At 44.2% G+C, this 16,233-nt stretch overlaps 1 protein-coding gene across 40 annotated transcripts in view; it reads right to left on the reverse strand.

The window, feature by feature from the left end:
• The window catches only part of RBFOX1 (RNA binding fox-1 homolog 1), a 2,070,746-nt gene that overhangs the window by 264,882 nt on the left and 1,789,631 nt on the right, over positions 1 to 16,233 (reverse strand). The window lies entirely within an intron of this gene.

A 16,233-nucleotide genomic window follows, 5' to 3' on the forward strand; every position in this document is an offset into this window, starting at 1 on the left:
GTTCTCCCAGTTCTTCCAGTTCTCAAGGTTTTACTCATAATATTTACATCAGGGGATGCCAAAAACAGCATTGCCTTGCTCACTGCCTTGCCACTCCTGTGTGGTCTCCCCTCCCCTTTATCTACTCATTTCCTCCAGTGTGGACATGCCAGTAGGAAAAAGAAAATAAGATAAACCTCATCCTATGTATTGAATTTCTGCTGTATGTCAGGCGTTGTGCTGTGCATTTATTTTATTATCTACATGTGAAGGAGGTATTGGTAAAGCTATTACTATTACTACTGCTCCCACTATTATTATAATTACCGTCATTATTAATATTCCCATTATAAAGATGGATAAAACTCTCAGACAGGGGAAGTGAACTGTTCCAAAGCAAAAAAAAAAAAAAAAAAAAAAAAAATCTCACGCACACTTGTGTGGAAATTCAAACACAGGTCACCTGACTGCATTAGATAATAATTCATATAAAATGTATTTGTCTCGTGCAAGACTTTATGTGTTCAACAAAAATTTTACTATGTAATGACCACGTGCCAGGCATAACGCCAGGTGTGGAGAACTAAAATGAATAAAAGGGACCCCTTCTTTAAGCAGAAAGACGCATAAACACCATTACACAACATGCTACATCCATCGGGCAGATATATAAGCAGCTATGGAAATTCAGATCTGGAGAGAGTGACAAAGTCAGAGGGCGCCTCCCAGAAGTGGGAACAGTTGAGCACAAACTTAACAGATGGAGAAGAAATTTCCAGGTGAGGAAATGGGAGGGAAGAATGTTCTTGGAAGACAAAAACTCATTTGTTGTGAGGTGTGTTCTCAGTTGAATAGCTTGGGCAGGAGGAGGCAGGACTCGATTATAAAGGGTCTCAGAAGTCAGGTGAGAACTGGGGACTTTCTTCAAATATAATGGGGAACCACACATGGGTGTTAAGCAGGGAGACTAGGGGCGTACTTGATAGTCAGCAAAGACCAAGCCTGTTGAACTACACCACAGGGTCTCAAAGTGTGGCTCTTGGATCCACGGCATTGTTATCTCCTGGGTACCTGTTGCAATGGGAATTCTCTAGCTTCACCCCAGACCTACCGAATCGGAAGCTCAGAAGCTCTAACAAGCTCTCCAGGGGATGCTGATGCACACAAGTCTGGGAACCACGGGCTACGTACACTCGGCTGGCTTCCGTTTCATGCTTGCTTCAAACCCAAGATATGGCCCCTTGGCTACCCCCACGTCCCGGCAGAGGACAAAATATGCAAAATACGCAATGTATCTTGTCCCCTTCTCGGGGTCAACCCATACTCCCCAGGCGACTCTCCCGCACAGTGTCTAACTTTCTTGGGAGAGAGTCTCTCTCCTGGTTTATCTCTTTGGTTTTGGTTAGAGAAATAACCAGGAGTCTCTCCTTCCTGGTGTTCCTAGCTGCACAGGGAACCGGATAACTGAAAACGGATGCTGATCGGGAACTCTGGCTGGTGCTCCATAACTATTGTTAGCTAAGTGCCGGGCTAATGCATTCGGAGGTGGTGAGTTAATAGGAAAACAGGCCTGATTCGGTAGCCTGGGCCCACGGTGACCCAGAGCTGGGTGTTCAGTGGTGACTGGCGACCCCCCCCCCCCCTTAAGTCACCTCTTGTTAGTGACAACTATAGGCAAATTGCTAGCAAGGATTAAGTGGGGGAGACTACGCCAGGATCACTGTCAAGCAGAGAAAAGACTCAATTTGTAGAGCAATCACGACTCTGTAATCATTCTTTAAGAGCTCTTTTCAGCTGTGTTTGCCTTTGGAAGGTGCGGACCCTGCCTAGGTGAAGGTGGGCAGAGAGCTGCATGCTGGCTTTTTCTTGAGCGTACTAAAATGATTACTCCCCTAAACGAGATAAGCCTCACTATTAATAGCACTCCGCCTCAACCGGTCTCTGCTGACATCCGAGGCCCAGATGCTGCCTTGAACAAATGAACGCCAATGTGCAGAAACAACTGATCTGAGCTCATGAATACAGCACGTTTCTGTAAACATGAAGGAGAATCTGGGAGGAAGCTTTATGGGGAAAAAAAGATACATTTCGTTTATCACTTTTTGCATAATGTCCATGTATAATAGCAACAAATTAACAAGGCAGTATTTTAAGAAAAGCTAGGTGAGGGTGTGTGGGAAAAAATGCTGCAAAGGTATCCTTTCTCCCCAATTCAAAGGCAGTGGATTTTAAAGGAGGGGGGGTTGCCTTTTCTTTAACAAATGTTAGGAGCATTTGCTTAGGTAGAATAATGGCTCATCCAAAGCTTATTCTCGGGGTTCAACAACTTCACTATTTCGCCCCCATTTATCTGGAGAAGTTGGGAAGCAGAATAGATGAGAGGTACCTGTGTTGTCTCAGAACATTCTGCAACTCGCAGACAAAGGAGGTGCCGGAAATGATATTTAAAGTCCTTCAAAGAAGAGTTCCGATCCTTTGGAGTTTCCTAAGTAGAAACAGGTTTGGAGAAAGTTTCCTACCCTGTAACTCACCAGCAGGCTGGCGGGGGGGGGGGGGGGGGGGCGGGGGGGGAGGGGGGGTCGTGGAGGAGGGAGGGCAGGTGAAAAGAAGAAATAGCGACAAGGCTCATGGTGGTAGGAAAGAGCTGACTCATGTATCCCTCGCCAAATATTGCTTTTTCCCCTCTGAAGGTTTACAGAAAGTCTCGGTGAACGAAATTAAGCCCCTCTCATTACATGTGTTGTGAATCTGCGTGTTCTAAACGAAGCATTACGCAATGATAGAATTTTAGCAGGCTAGAGCCAAAACGTACTTCCGAACATAAATTTCCAGTTTTTCTCTAGCTATCCAAATGGAATTACTTCACAGCAGTACGACCTTTTCCCTGGGGGAAAAAAAAACAAACCAAACCAAAACAAAACAAAAATTTAATAATAAGTAATTAGCACTAGTCAAAGACAATGTACTAAGACTTTTTTTAAAGCTCCCTTTTAAATTTCAAAATAACAATAATAATAATGGAAAATTTTATTGAAGAATTAAGTGCTATCTCTATGTCAAATACCAATCTTTGAGTTCCCAAGCTTCTAAGCTCCTCTCAGCTTTGGAGCATCATTCTTCTTAGGTGCTCTCTAAAATCTACCTCTCGGGAGGACATTCAGCCAGAATAACACCTGTGATTCCCCATGGGGAAGGGGTGCAAAGGACCCAAAGAAAATTGGAAATTTAAGGTGATGACCTTCGATGCTACAACTGGAACTGTTTTCTTGTTTATTTTTGACTTTTTTTTTTTTTTTGCTTCTTTTTTTAGGATACTACTATGTTCCCAGACTGTCAAAGTTCAGATGCTATCCCTTTCAGTGAGGACTTGGTATTTCTTTCCTGGGCTGGGTGCTGCATAACAGACGGAATGAACACGTGGGCTGGGTATGAGGTGAACATAAAGGTCTTACCAGTTGATCTTAGAATGGATAAAATGTGAGTGCATCTAAAGCACATCAGTGAAATCCACAGATGCCCTATTTATGTACTGCTTCAAAAAAACCACGACAAAAACCTGCTCCAGAGTCATTATATCATCGCATAGTTTTTCCCCCTCAAAACTCACTATAAAGAAGCTCCAGATGCTTTAAAAACAAAAAGAAAAAACCAAAAACCAAAAACCAAAAAACAAAATAAAAATAAAAACAAACTGTCACACAAAACCCAGACTCAGAATAAACCAAAGGAATAATTAGCTTGGAAGATATTTTTTTCCTGCCTTGTGCTGAAGTTCTACAAATAAAGAGAACACTTGGTGACAAATGCCTTTAGCTCTCCATCCTATTAGCTTTGGGGGGCCTTGAGGTAACCTCGACAAAGAGGGGACTCTCTGGGGTTAAAACACAAGGCTTTCTTCGGAAAAGTGGATATGTCAGCAAGCACAGCTCATATAAATACTACCTATCATCCCCCTCCCCCCCGCCATCCTTTTGCTGTTTAATCTAGCCGATTTCCAGAAGGGGCGAGATTCAAGAGAAGGAGAGAAATCCTCTAAGACAAGTGAAGAGCGATCCCAGGCCCAGCTGTGACACAAGGAATGCAGAAAAGGAAGTGGCCCAGCCTCGGCTTTCGCTCCTTTTATACCAACCGGACACAGGAACAGTTCAGCGAATCAAAACCTGCAAGTTCCCCTAATCGGATATGCAGGATAAACACCACAGCCAACAGGCGACACTCCTTTCCGACAGGAACGTACGGCTGGGGGTACGGACAGCGACAGGAGTTCTGACGGAACCCGCAACTCACAGGGCACCCCAGAAACCTGCCACATCTCCCCCTTACTCCATTCCACAATTCCGCTGGCAGATGAAACCGTGGCACCCCAATATCTTTGCCTATGACAGGCATGCAATTACCTGTCGTTATTTCCCCTTTCTTCCTGTTTTGCCATGTGCACTCCTTGTGTCTAGAACTGGTGGGTCGAGATGTAATTAGTTAACTAAGAGAAACCATGTTTCTCCGCGCTGGAGAAGCTGGGCTTCGGGGGGGCGGGGGGTGGTGGCATTCTCTCCGTGGGCTGGTCTCAGACTTTGGGTCACTCCTAACAGAAGGCCAAGCCTGCACTTAAAATACAGCAGGACTCAAACTCTCCAGGTTTCATCCTCTGGCTCGCTCTCTCTCTCTCTCGCTCTCTCTCTCTCTCTCTCTCCCCCCTGCTCTCAGACACAGAATCCCCAATGGGAAGAGATAAACTCACCCCAGTTGTGAAGCCAGCTGGCACGAGGGTTGGGTGGCCAGGCGTCAGTGTGAAATGCTAGTGATTATAGCTCCATGGGTGAAAAGAGGGGCCAGAGGAGAGAAAAGGAGGGATGGAAACACTTGGCAAAAGGCAAAGAGAAAAAGGCAGAAGGAAACACATCAGGAATATGTGCAAAGGAAAAAAAAAATAAGGCAAAGGGGACGAGAAATTAATAATCCAACAAGCAGGTTTCCTCCGTGTTATTAATCACACTGCTTCGCCAGAGTTGCAGAGGAACCCTGTGCTGCACATGGGAGGGAGGCGTCAGAACACCATTGGCCGCCTCCGCTCACTCCTATACATCTCAGCCAATCCTCCCTGTGCCTTAAGGTACAGATACATCTGGGCTGCAGTTACAAACCCCTGGAAGATGAAGAATCGTGCTCTGTGGGTAAGGCACTGCTCCGTCCAGTTAATGCACTATAAACTTTATTTGAGCTGACTTCTCATTTGATCCCCCAGTGACGAGGTCAAGGAGCGCAAGCAATTCCACCCCAAATCATGCCATAATCGAATTGCTGTCTATTTCCCGAACCTATAATGAAAAAGGCAACCGAAATAATGCAGGTAATGTTGGCGGCCTCCCTTGCCTGTCGGACATTATCACCTCCGATTACTCAGCCGCCATTTCCTTGGTGCCCTAACAATGAATATATTTCACAGCTCACTGGCTCTCCTGTGTGGGTGGCATGGTATAGACACCTACATGATATGAAAGGAAAGCTAAAACAATAGGGCTGTTTCTGAGCGCCGTGCCTAACAGCCTACTGGGGGGAAAGGCGGTTTTATCAAAGTGCTTCTCACATGCGTGCACCCCCCCACACACACACACGCACACACACACACACACACACACACACACACAGCAACCTGGTGGGGTCCAGAGTCACAGATTCTGCCAAAGCCAACTCAATTTCTCTTTGTCTACTTAAAGTCCCAGCTTCATAACCTAGAGCATAATAACGGAGAGTGCGATTCCTTTATCACTAAGATGCTCTGAAGGTTTTTATTCTATTTTCTTCCTCTGAATAAAATGGGACAGATATGGCTTTAGGGACTGGGCAGGAGATAAAATAATGTGCCCTATCCGAAGATGCCGTTTTAAGTGGCCGCTTCTCCTTAAAAAAAGGGTCTAAAAAAATCAACACTCCCTATTTGCATGCCCTCAGCAAAGTCACAGCATGATCCAATGGTGCAGATTCAAAGCCACAGAAGGAGCCACACGGACAGGACAGGACAGCACAGCACACTCAGTTGTTATTTGACGGACCTTTGGCAAAGCCCATCTCCAGTGGGAGATGATGTGGGACATGGGGGTACCTGCATTCTAGAGAAGCTGTGTCCAAGTTAGCGCCTCACTATCTTCCAACCCTGCCTTTTAGTTCTCTAACTTGTAGGCTTGGTTCACTCAGAGCAGTGGCTTCGAAATTTCCAGGCATCAGATAACCTGTCTTAGAAAACGGCTGTGCCCGGGAGATGACACTTACTACCAAGCCAGGATCACCAAATGCTGGGGCCGGTACTGAACCTTGGAAATCAGGTATACGGACGGATGCACGAACATGGGCAGTCATATCTGTGAAAGCATGTCTTCAGCTGGCAAACAAACACGCAACAACCACAACTACATTAAGACTGATCAACAGGAAATATGTTAAGTCAGGAACAGTTAGAGTGCAACCACACAGATTCTTAAGCTTGAATAATAATGTGGATTACTTCTGTCTCTCATCTCTTTTCCATGTCGTTTTTCTCTGCACAATTTTCATTACGCAGAAATGTATTTCCTGGGGGCACCTGGGTGGCTCAGTCGGTTGAGTGTCCGACTCCAGCTCAGGTCATGATCTCACAGCTCGTTGAGTTCGAGCCCTGCGTCGGGCTCTGTGTGGACAGCTTGGCGCCTGGAGCCTGCTTCAGATTCTGTGTCTCCCTCTCTCTCTGCCCCTAACCCACTCGCATTCTGTCTCTGTCTCTCTCAAAAATAAAAATAAACATTAAAAAAAATTAAAAAAAAAAAAAGAAATGTATTTCCTGGTCTATAAAATCACTTTCCCCAATGTGGCCCTACCTTCAACAAGGAAAACCAGGCTATGGAAACTCCGTGCTGCTGGATAAGGCAAGATGGCCAGGTGAGAAGAATCTAGGAGAGCTCATCAGGTGAAAGTTTCAAATTTCCCCCTCCAGGTCTGTCCAGACTGATGGAAGGTCAAGAACATGTTTTCGAAAAAGACATATAAGTTCAAGGGTGTATGCCGACACAGAGACAAAGAATAATTCTTTAAAATACTCAGTACTACAGGCTATAGAGAACGGATCTTATAAGGAGGGGGAAGAAAGATCAATATAAAGAAAAAAAATGCTCTCGATGTAATTGAAGTCATACATTTGTACATGACTTCTGCTATACGCCCAATTACTGCTATTTATCAAAGAGTAGACAACATTGAACCTGGCAGCATGAAAAACAAATTTTACTAAGTCAGAGGGAAAAAAAATCATCAGAAAGAGAAGGGGAAAAAAGATACAAATAATAAATAATTCAATATTCTCAAGGAAAGCTCTTGGAGGAAAGGCCCGGTTGATTCAAACATCAGACATGGGTCTGACAAGAGATGTATCGATTTAGACAATTCTATCATCATTATTCCAGCCGGAGTCCTTCCCAAAAGCTGCTCTTTGTGCTCTTGTTTTTATTCCTGTAACTACCAACCTCCTTCTTACACCTCAAGCCCTTTGAACCGGTATTCATTACAGCTTAAATCTTAAGCCTAAGCATAAGATGATAAACAGATTCTGTGTCTTGTGTTTCGTGGACTCAGCTTCCCTGAAATCTAATAGGACGGAAGGCTATTCACAATCTGCAGAGGATTTCCACACTCAATGGAATAGGTCATGTGCCCCATCTGTATAATTACCAAGGCAGAATATTTAGATTCGGGGAAAGCATACATCCTAAGTAAATATTACCCACATCTAACAAAGAGTTGCCAAATGCCGAACAGGATAGGGGACAACAAATGTATCCTCATTTGTTACTTTCAAGGCTATGAAAAGAAACATTGACAATATATATTGGTATATTCTCTTCTGCCCAAACTGGGTTCCAAAAGTGTATTTGTTTTTCCAACCAGAACAACAGTAACAAACATAATAATAAAAAAGATCCTTTTAGGTCAATGCAGATTGCTACAATACAGCAGTATAATTAGTGGAGGAAGAAAACACCTCCGTGAAGCATCTGCAAAAAGCAAAACTGTGTCTTCAGTGTTCGATGTGTTAATTACAGGCAGCTAGGAGGTGCCACGGAAAATTAACAGTCTCGCGGAGGCATGCGAGGTAAACAGACAACACAGGAGCTGCTGGAGGGTCGGGAGAGCAAGTCAGTTTTGAAGAAAGATAAAAGAACTCCCCTGTCCATGATGGCTTCAGAGAGGGGAAAGGGCAGCGGGCCCTGTTATCATCAGTTAATTAGGCAGGAGGTCCAAGCTTGCTTAGCTGCAACATTTGCCATGGTAATCAGATGTATTATTCAAGTGTGCAGGAAAACAAAAGCCATGGCAGGCCTGACAAGGTGCAATAAAGTCTGCCCCTCAAAGGTGCTGTATGCATGGAGCAAAGGAGCCACCAGGATTCTGTTCCTTAACATCGACGGACGGGGTAGCTTCCTTAAATTCCAATGGGAGATTGGAGGTAGGAGGTGGGGGAGAAGCTCTCAAAATTAAATAAGCCTTTGGTTTGTGTCTGATGCCCAGCCTAGGTAAGAGCCATTATAGGAAAGGGTAGCTTGGGGCATCAGCTGGTGGGGGGACAAGATAATATCCAATTAGGCTGAGGATACACTGTCCATGACAGTGGGTCCGGTAAGGGGGACCTGGAGCACTCCACACCTTAGTTTACAGGGGAGAGAAGGAAAGAAAGAAAGAGAAAATGGGAGTGTGCACTCTAGAGAGTAGTTAACACTGACAGCATGTTTTCTGGACTTGAAGAACAGGTGTGTGATGGCTTCCATAAATCCTAAGATCTGATCTAATATAACACTGCTCTGTGCCAAAGGGCAGCTCAGCTTTGCGTGTTGTGCACCCCAAATGCAAACTGACCACTTACAGGCAATGACCTTAATGACATCAGATGCAGAGTCAGGAAAAGGAAAGAACCAAGCTACTGGGCAGAGATGCACGCTGCCTCATCTCCACTCTGAGGCCTGACTCATGCCTAGAAAGGGCAGCGGTCTTTTCATTTGATGAGAAGTCTTCTGGGCACTCTAGGGCATGGGCAAGAGTCAAGGCTGTTTGCCAGCCAAGATTTCAGGAGATGCTCTATCCTGTGAAAATGGGGGGTAAAGCCTCCCAATGAACAAGAGGCAACACTAAATCCTGTCTGTTATCCTCTGTAAGACCTGAGCAAACCTTTTCTTCTGCTTTGGCTTTTTAACCACTATGGGGCAAGGAAGCTTCTGGGGTGGACATCACTGGTTAGCCACTGAAGCTGGTCTTCTTACTCCCAGGCTCTGTGTGGTCAGTGGACCGAGGTTGGCCTGGGGGAGGGGCAGTGGTGAGGGTAGGGAGAGGGGGTTGAGGATGCACATTGATAGGAAATCTGTTGGCTCTCATGGGCAGAATTTGAGCTGATGAGCTGAGAATATTGTAGAATTCCTGCACAGGGACATCTGGAGCCCATCCTGAGGATGAGAGAGGTGGGGAACGGTGTATGGGCTACACGCTGGTGTCAACATTGTGTGAAACCTCAGTAACTCTGCAGCAAAAGGGAGGTGGGAGATGACAGGAACTGAAAGGGACCCAGAAGTCTAGTGGTCATAAGGTTCTGTGTGTGGACTGAATCTTTAACGGTGCTTGTGTACAGAGAAGCAAGCTTTTCACACACTTTTTATGTAGCATTCTTGAAATGACCAAATTATAGAGATGGAGAATAGATGAGTGATTTCCTCGGGCTGTGAGGGACAAGAGAAATAGCTGTGGCTACAAAGGGTAAAGCCAGGGACCCCTGGAATGGAACCACTCTGTACATGGATTGTGGAGGCCACTGTAGGAAATGACACTGGTGATAAAATTACAAAGAAGGAAATGCACACACATAACTGAAATCTAAAAAAGGAAATCTAAAAAAGGTGGACAGATTTTATCCATGTCAATTTCCTGGTTGTGATATTGTATGACAGGTATGCAAGACGCTATCATTGAGTGTAACTGGATGGGATCATCTCTTTGTGCTATTTCTTACGACTGTGTGTGAATTGACAGTTAGCTCTAAAATTAAAAACAAAACAAAGCAATGTTTTAAGCAAAGTACAAGTTTAGGAATCATGCACTGAATTCTTAGAGCCCCTATCTGCGAACCACCAATCTTTGGCACGTCACTTCTTCAAGACCCAATTTTTTTGCTATAAAATGTGGATAATAACAATGTCTCCTTCAAAGAGTTGTTTTGGGGATTAAATGAGATAAAATAGTATATATTATGGACTTAGATAGTCCTTGGTCCTTCGTAAGGGTTTGACAGGTGTTAGCTGTTAATGGTAATGATGACTTACCATTGTTAACTACAGTATTCAAATATATGTGGCTAAAAAATTGTCTAAAATCGGAACTGCCTTTACTCAGAGATTAAAAGTAGGGCATCTATTACCACATGGATCCTATGGTTTCCAATGACTGGAAATGGTGGGTGCTTTTCATTATTCATTTTTAACAAAAGAGACAAGAAGGTTGTCCCCAGGAAGGAAACTTGTACTCCCCCCCCCCCCGCCAACCCTCATCCAATTGTGAGGCCCACGTCTTACCTATAGGATGCCCCTCCCTCCCACAGTGTGGACCCAGGTCCCTGTGCACCTTCCTTCCCTCATCCCTATCAAAAGAGGTCAGGGGTGACTCCCAAGCACTCAATCACATCCGCTAAGAGCCAGTGAGAGGAACCACAGGGAATAAAAGTCTCTATTCTGATCAAATTAGTTAAACATGGATCAATAGGAAGCTTTGGTGTGTCCGTAAGCTCAGAGTCTGCAGATTCCCGGCACAGTCATCTGAGAGAAGGAGAAAGGGAGAGTGAGGGGGAGAAATAATATCTGTTTCCCGGGCACAGAGGTTTCCTTTTATTGAGTCTGTCACTTCCCATTTCAGTTAACAAACCAGTGAATGGAGCTCATCGTTGGGCAAATATTACAGCTCCCTGGAATACAAAGTGGGAGCAATTGTTTCCAATGGGGGGTTTAATAAGAAAGAAGGGCCACACGAGAAAGAAGAGGTCTGAGGGACCCTGCAGGCTACAGAAGAGACCAGCTTTGCAGACATAAGACTCCAGGAAGAAGGGAGAAGGCGGTTTAAAGCTTCCCTTGCTTCTTCTTTGTTTTCTGTTTCTTCCCCCTCTCTCTTAAAACACTACTAGCCCAAGATCCATAGTGAGTATTATTGGGTTCACAGGTATCACAGCGGATGCATAAAAAAGACAGTTTTATTTTTCCCAGGAGAGGATGCTAAATTTGGAATTGAGTAACTTTGGAAAGAAGGCCTGGAAAGAATTATTTTAAATATACTTTTCTTGTTTCATTTTACTTTCCCATACTGGAAAAGTAATGTAGTGCATTACTGGGTGGAAATGAAATCGTTGCCCTTTTCTTGTCTTCCTGGGATTCAGCTAGTACGCCTTGCTTGGGGTATGTATTTGAGAGGGACAATGGACGCCACAGTGTTGGGAAGTGCCTGCATTAACCATGTTTGGGACATATAATTAGGTACAGATAGGGTTAGTATGTCACCCAAAATCACAGAGCCAGAGAAGGGCAAAGCTGGGTGTCAAACCCAGTTTGGACTCCAAGGTCTGAGCTAATTCTATGATACCGCACTGTCTGCCCGCTCAGGGGGCTGGTCTGTCTCTCATTTCTGAGAGATTAATCACTTGCTGATCATGAACCTCAAGTGTATTGGCTTATAGCTACCCTCTGGATCTACATTCTAAACCAGTGCTCCACTGGTTATACAGCCAGAAAATATTTACAAATCTTGAATATAACGCTAGCCAGTAGTACTCGACATTGGCTGTACATCAGATTCATCTGAGAAGATTTTAAAGTCCTGGATCCCCGGCCCCCACTCCCAGGGGACTGGAACATGCAGCCAGCATTGTAAACTACTGGGCATTGCAATACAATGAATTAGGAAAGTGGCAACAAAATAATTGGTCCTTCAAGAGAATTAGGATAATATAGTTGGTACCACAATGGATTTCAGAAATGAATACAGTTCAGAATTTTGTATGTTAGAGGCTGTAGGGTGTAGTAGAAAGAGCTAACACTGGCCATTTACTATGTGACCACGTAACTTCTTTAAGACCCTTCTAACTATAATATGGAAATGATATGCTCCCCCTTGTAGAGCTGTCATGGGGATTAGAAACAATAATTGCAAAATACTGAGCACTGTGCTCAGGATATGGGGGGCACTCAATAAGATCTACCATATCGAGTGGGAAATCAATGTTTTCTGTTTCAAAAACAAGCAACAACAACAACAACGAAAAACTAAGAGTAACTACAACATAGCTGTGTTACATTATGTGATTCACATTAGGAAGAACCAAATTTGGAGATTCTCTTATGTGTTCTCCCACTTATTCAGTCTTGCCTCTAGAGTCATCTTCTCAGAAAGACCTTCTCTGACCATCCCGTCTCATATCTTCTCATACTGCTTTTACTCCTACTTTCTACCACTTCTCATGACCTGGACGTTCATTACCTATTTATTTGTGCAGGGTGTACTATGCATCAGCTCTGTGAGGGTGGGGTCTTTATCTTGTCCACTGTTGTCTCCCTAGCACTTGGAATGTCACCTGGAACACGGGAGCCCAGTGGAGACACGTGCTGAATAACTGAGTCGGTGAAGAATGAATGAATGGATTGCCTGCCGAACACACCATCTGGGATTATCCGAACTGCTTGTTCAATTGTGCAGATTCAGAAGTCAGTGCGATGTGCCAGGATCTGTGCACCTTAATATATGCACCACCAATTAATCCTCACAAAGGCTGAAGAGGTGAATACTATCCCCATTTTTTAGTAGAGAAGTCAACCTTTTGGACTTTGTGAAATATGCGTGAGGTCACTCAGCTAGCAAATGATGGTGCACAGTCTGGGGCCTAGATCTGCTGTTACAAAGAAAAATTCTCTTTTTGTGACACTGTGCTGTTCTCAAACCAAATAGGCCCTGTTTCCTCTTTGGCTCCTCTCCATTTTTGTATCCCACACCCCTGGGGAATACTTCATTGCTATTTATTTTAGGTATTAGGTAACCCATCCATGGGGAACAGCAAAAGAGCAAATGTATGGGAATATGATAAAGCCTAGATTCTATGGAGGAAATGCAAGACAAACTCACATCCAGAGCAAAGGAACCTCAGTGGTTTTCAGAGTGTGGTCTCCAGGCCAGTAGCCTTCTTATCACTTGCAACCTTGTGGGAAATAAATGTTCTCCAGGCCCCGTCCCAGACCCAGTGAATCAGGAAGCTTGGCAGTGGGCTCCAGCTATCTCGGTTTTAAGAAGCCCTCTCGAGAAATGTGAGACCCTCTTCCACAGACAAAGAAAGAGAGGGGGCAGAAGGGCATTTCATGTGTGACAGAATTGCCAGGGTGGAGAAATGATTTGAGGTTGAGGCAGTATAAGGAGTCACCCAGGATTTTGGGGCAGAGCGGTAATGTGAAAGCCTCCAACGTCACTTTCTGGAAAAACTGGTGCTTAGAAAGTCCTCATGATCTGGGAGTTCTGTGACCTAAGTTGTTGTTGTTGTTTGTTTGTTTCCTCTAGAGCTATTTTTCAAATCAAATGATTATGTGATTATATCAGTTTGGGAAAAACTGAGTTCAACCCAATCACACAAATTACATTGAAATTGCATAGAGTGGGACTTTGCAAAGCCTTTACTTGCCTGATATACACCGTGAAAAAGCTCAAATAGTGTATTTTGTGTTTCTGTGTGAGGAGCCCTCATTCATAGGAAAGTTTGGACAACTTTTGGTTCTTCCATTTTTTGAGTATGTGCTTATGGTTTTCTGCTATATATGTATATGTATATGTATATGTATATGTATATGTATATGTATATGTATATATATTCAAATTTTAGAGTAGTTTCAGGTTTGCAAAGATGTTGTAAAGATAGTAGAGAAAGCTTGCATGCACTTTGCATCAAATTCCCCTCTAATTAACATCTTACAGGAGTCTGGTACATTTTCCACAATTAATGAAACAGTGGTAATGTACTATGTTAACTAAAGTCCTCCTCCACTCAGATTTCCTGAGTTTTCCTCTAATGTCACCCATTGGGTCCTGTATCCCATCCAGGACACTGCATGACATTAGGCATCACCCTCCTAGGGCTCCTCTCAGCTGTGACAGTTTCTCAGACTTTCCTTGCTGTTCATCATCTTGACAGTGTATTGGTCAGATATTTTGTGGGCTGTTCCTCAACTGGGATTCGTCTGATATTTTTCTCAGGACAAATCTGAAAGGACACATTTTGGGGGAGAAAGACCAAAGTGATCCCACTGTTTTTCTCCACCAGACTCACTATTTTCACACGTTCAGCATCTTGGCTAATAAGACTTTTAGGGCTTTGTTTCCTGTCCTAAAGATGGGATGAAATTCAAAGAAGGGAGATTTTATAGTTGAAATCCCATAAATCATCAGAAGAACTAACATGGAGGACTGGCAAAGCTGATGAGGATGGTCTGACTCTTCCTGCCTCAAGGCAACGTGGTCTGTGGGTCATTCTTAGGATTCCGACTGGATGGCAACAATCCCATTACTAGGCAGGGAGCAGTTTGCTCGGGCCTATTAGTACTCCTCATAATTAGGGAGACTTGCAAACAAATAAAAAAAAAATCTCATTTTCCCCAAGCCTGATGGAAATGCAGGACCCTCTGTGGAAAGTATGAACATCTGTCTAAAACTTATGCAGCCAAGAGCGTAGGCTGGGGGTTAATAACACAGACTGCAGCATTAATCTCCTGGGTTTAAATCCAGCTTTGCTACTCTGTGGCCTTCGGCAAGTTATTCCCACAGTCCCAGGGTCCTCATTTGTCAACTGGGGTAATGAAGGCATCGCCAGTAGAGAGTGGTTGTGTTGATCGAACAAACTAATGCCTGTGTAATGCTTACAGCACAGTGCCTGGACCACTGTGTCTCCCAGTACGTGTCAGCCATTCATTTTTATAATTATTAAGTGGAACCATATGAAGGTGACATTTAAGTAGATAAACAATTATCAAATGTCAGCAAGTTTTTATGGTTCCATCTGTTACTGCCATCTTCATCGTCATCACCATCATTATCCTTGAAGACACCAACAGAAGATGGAGCCTTAACTAACTGAAGGGACCTTGGAACTGGAGCCATCCAGCTGTGCCCTGGTCCTCCCCCCAGGTCCCACTGTTAGAATCATGTCAGCTCACACATCAGGCAGCTCACCTCCTCATTTCTAACCCGGCCGCGTTGGGCAGAACCCTCCGCCCATTTAAGTCACTGCTGTGACTCCATTTTTCCACACTTCATTTTCTTCATTGCCTGGCCCATGCCATATCAAAGCAATGGGACTAAAGAGAAATTTCACAGCTCCTGACCTTCAGCGAGGAATGCCCAGGAGCAAAGAATGAATGAAACATGATGAAGTTTCATGAATTTTTCTAGAAAATCTAACTTGCAATGAAACCGGGGAGGTGGGGGTCAAGGGAACAGCCAGAGATAGAAGGCTAGACCCGTGGTGATTGGACTACATCCGCTGGCCTGTGGCTCTTTATGAAGACCATCCAAATGAATGTGATATATATTATACACACATATATATTCAGGGCACACACATACACTATTTAAGATAGTGCAAAGTAACTGAAACAATAATCAATATCTTTTCAACAGATTTGTGTTCAGAAAGAGTTGGGTGTTATTTTCTCTGTTTTCCACATTCTGTGACAAGGGGGAAGGGGAATGAAATGCCATTCTCCAATCACTAAAAATAAATACTTGTGTTATATTCGGTTGCCTCCACAATGAATAAAACAGGCATGTGGGTTTATAATATCAATTCACAGGGCTCTTTCTGCTCCAGTGAACTGTTACTGAACGGTTCAGAACAAAGCTACAGGCAGATCGGACAAAGCTCTTCTAACAGGGTTGACATTAGGCTCAGCCTGATAAGACCACATCAGAGAGGTGCTCATTCTCCAGACCCTCTGATCACAGCAGCCGGCGATGGAGAGGTGCTCCAGCTCCCGGAACCTGATCACAGACCTGGTTCTGCTGATCTGGCTTAGAGCGACAATGCAGCTCAGGGTTATCAGGCGAAGCTGGAGGAGTTCAAGGTAATCTCATCTTTGCAGTGCATTTAGACATTAATAAGCACTGAGCCCAGGAGGAAGGAGGGGAAGAACTGGGGGGCTGAGGGTTGCAGAAGGGAAAAGAAGAAAAGTTCGT

The sequence above is a fragment of the Neofelis nebulosa genome, chromosome 18 (genome assembly GCF_028018385.1).
Source record: "Neofelis nebulosa isolate mNeoNeb1 chromosome 18, mNeoNeb1.pri, whole genome shotgun sequence".
Classification (NCBI taxonomy): Eukaryota; Metazoa; Chordata; class Mammalia; order Carnivora; family Felidae; genus Neofelis; species Neofelis nebulosa.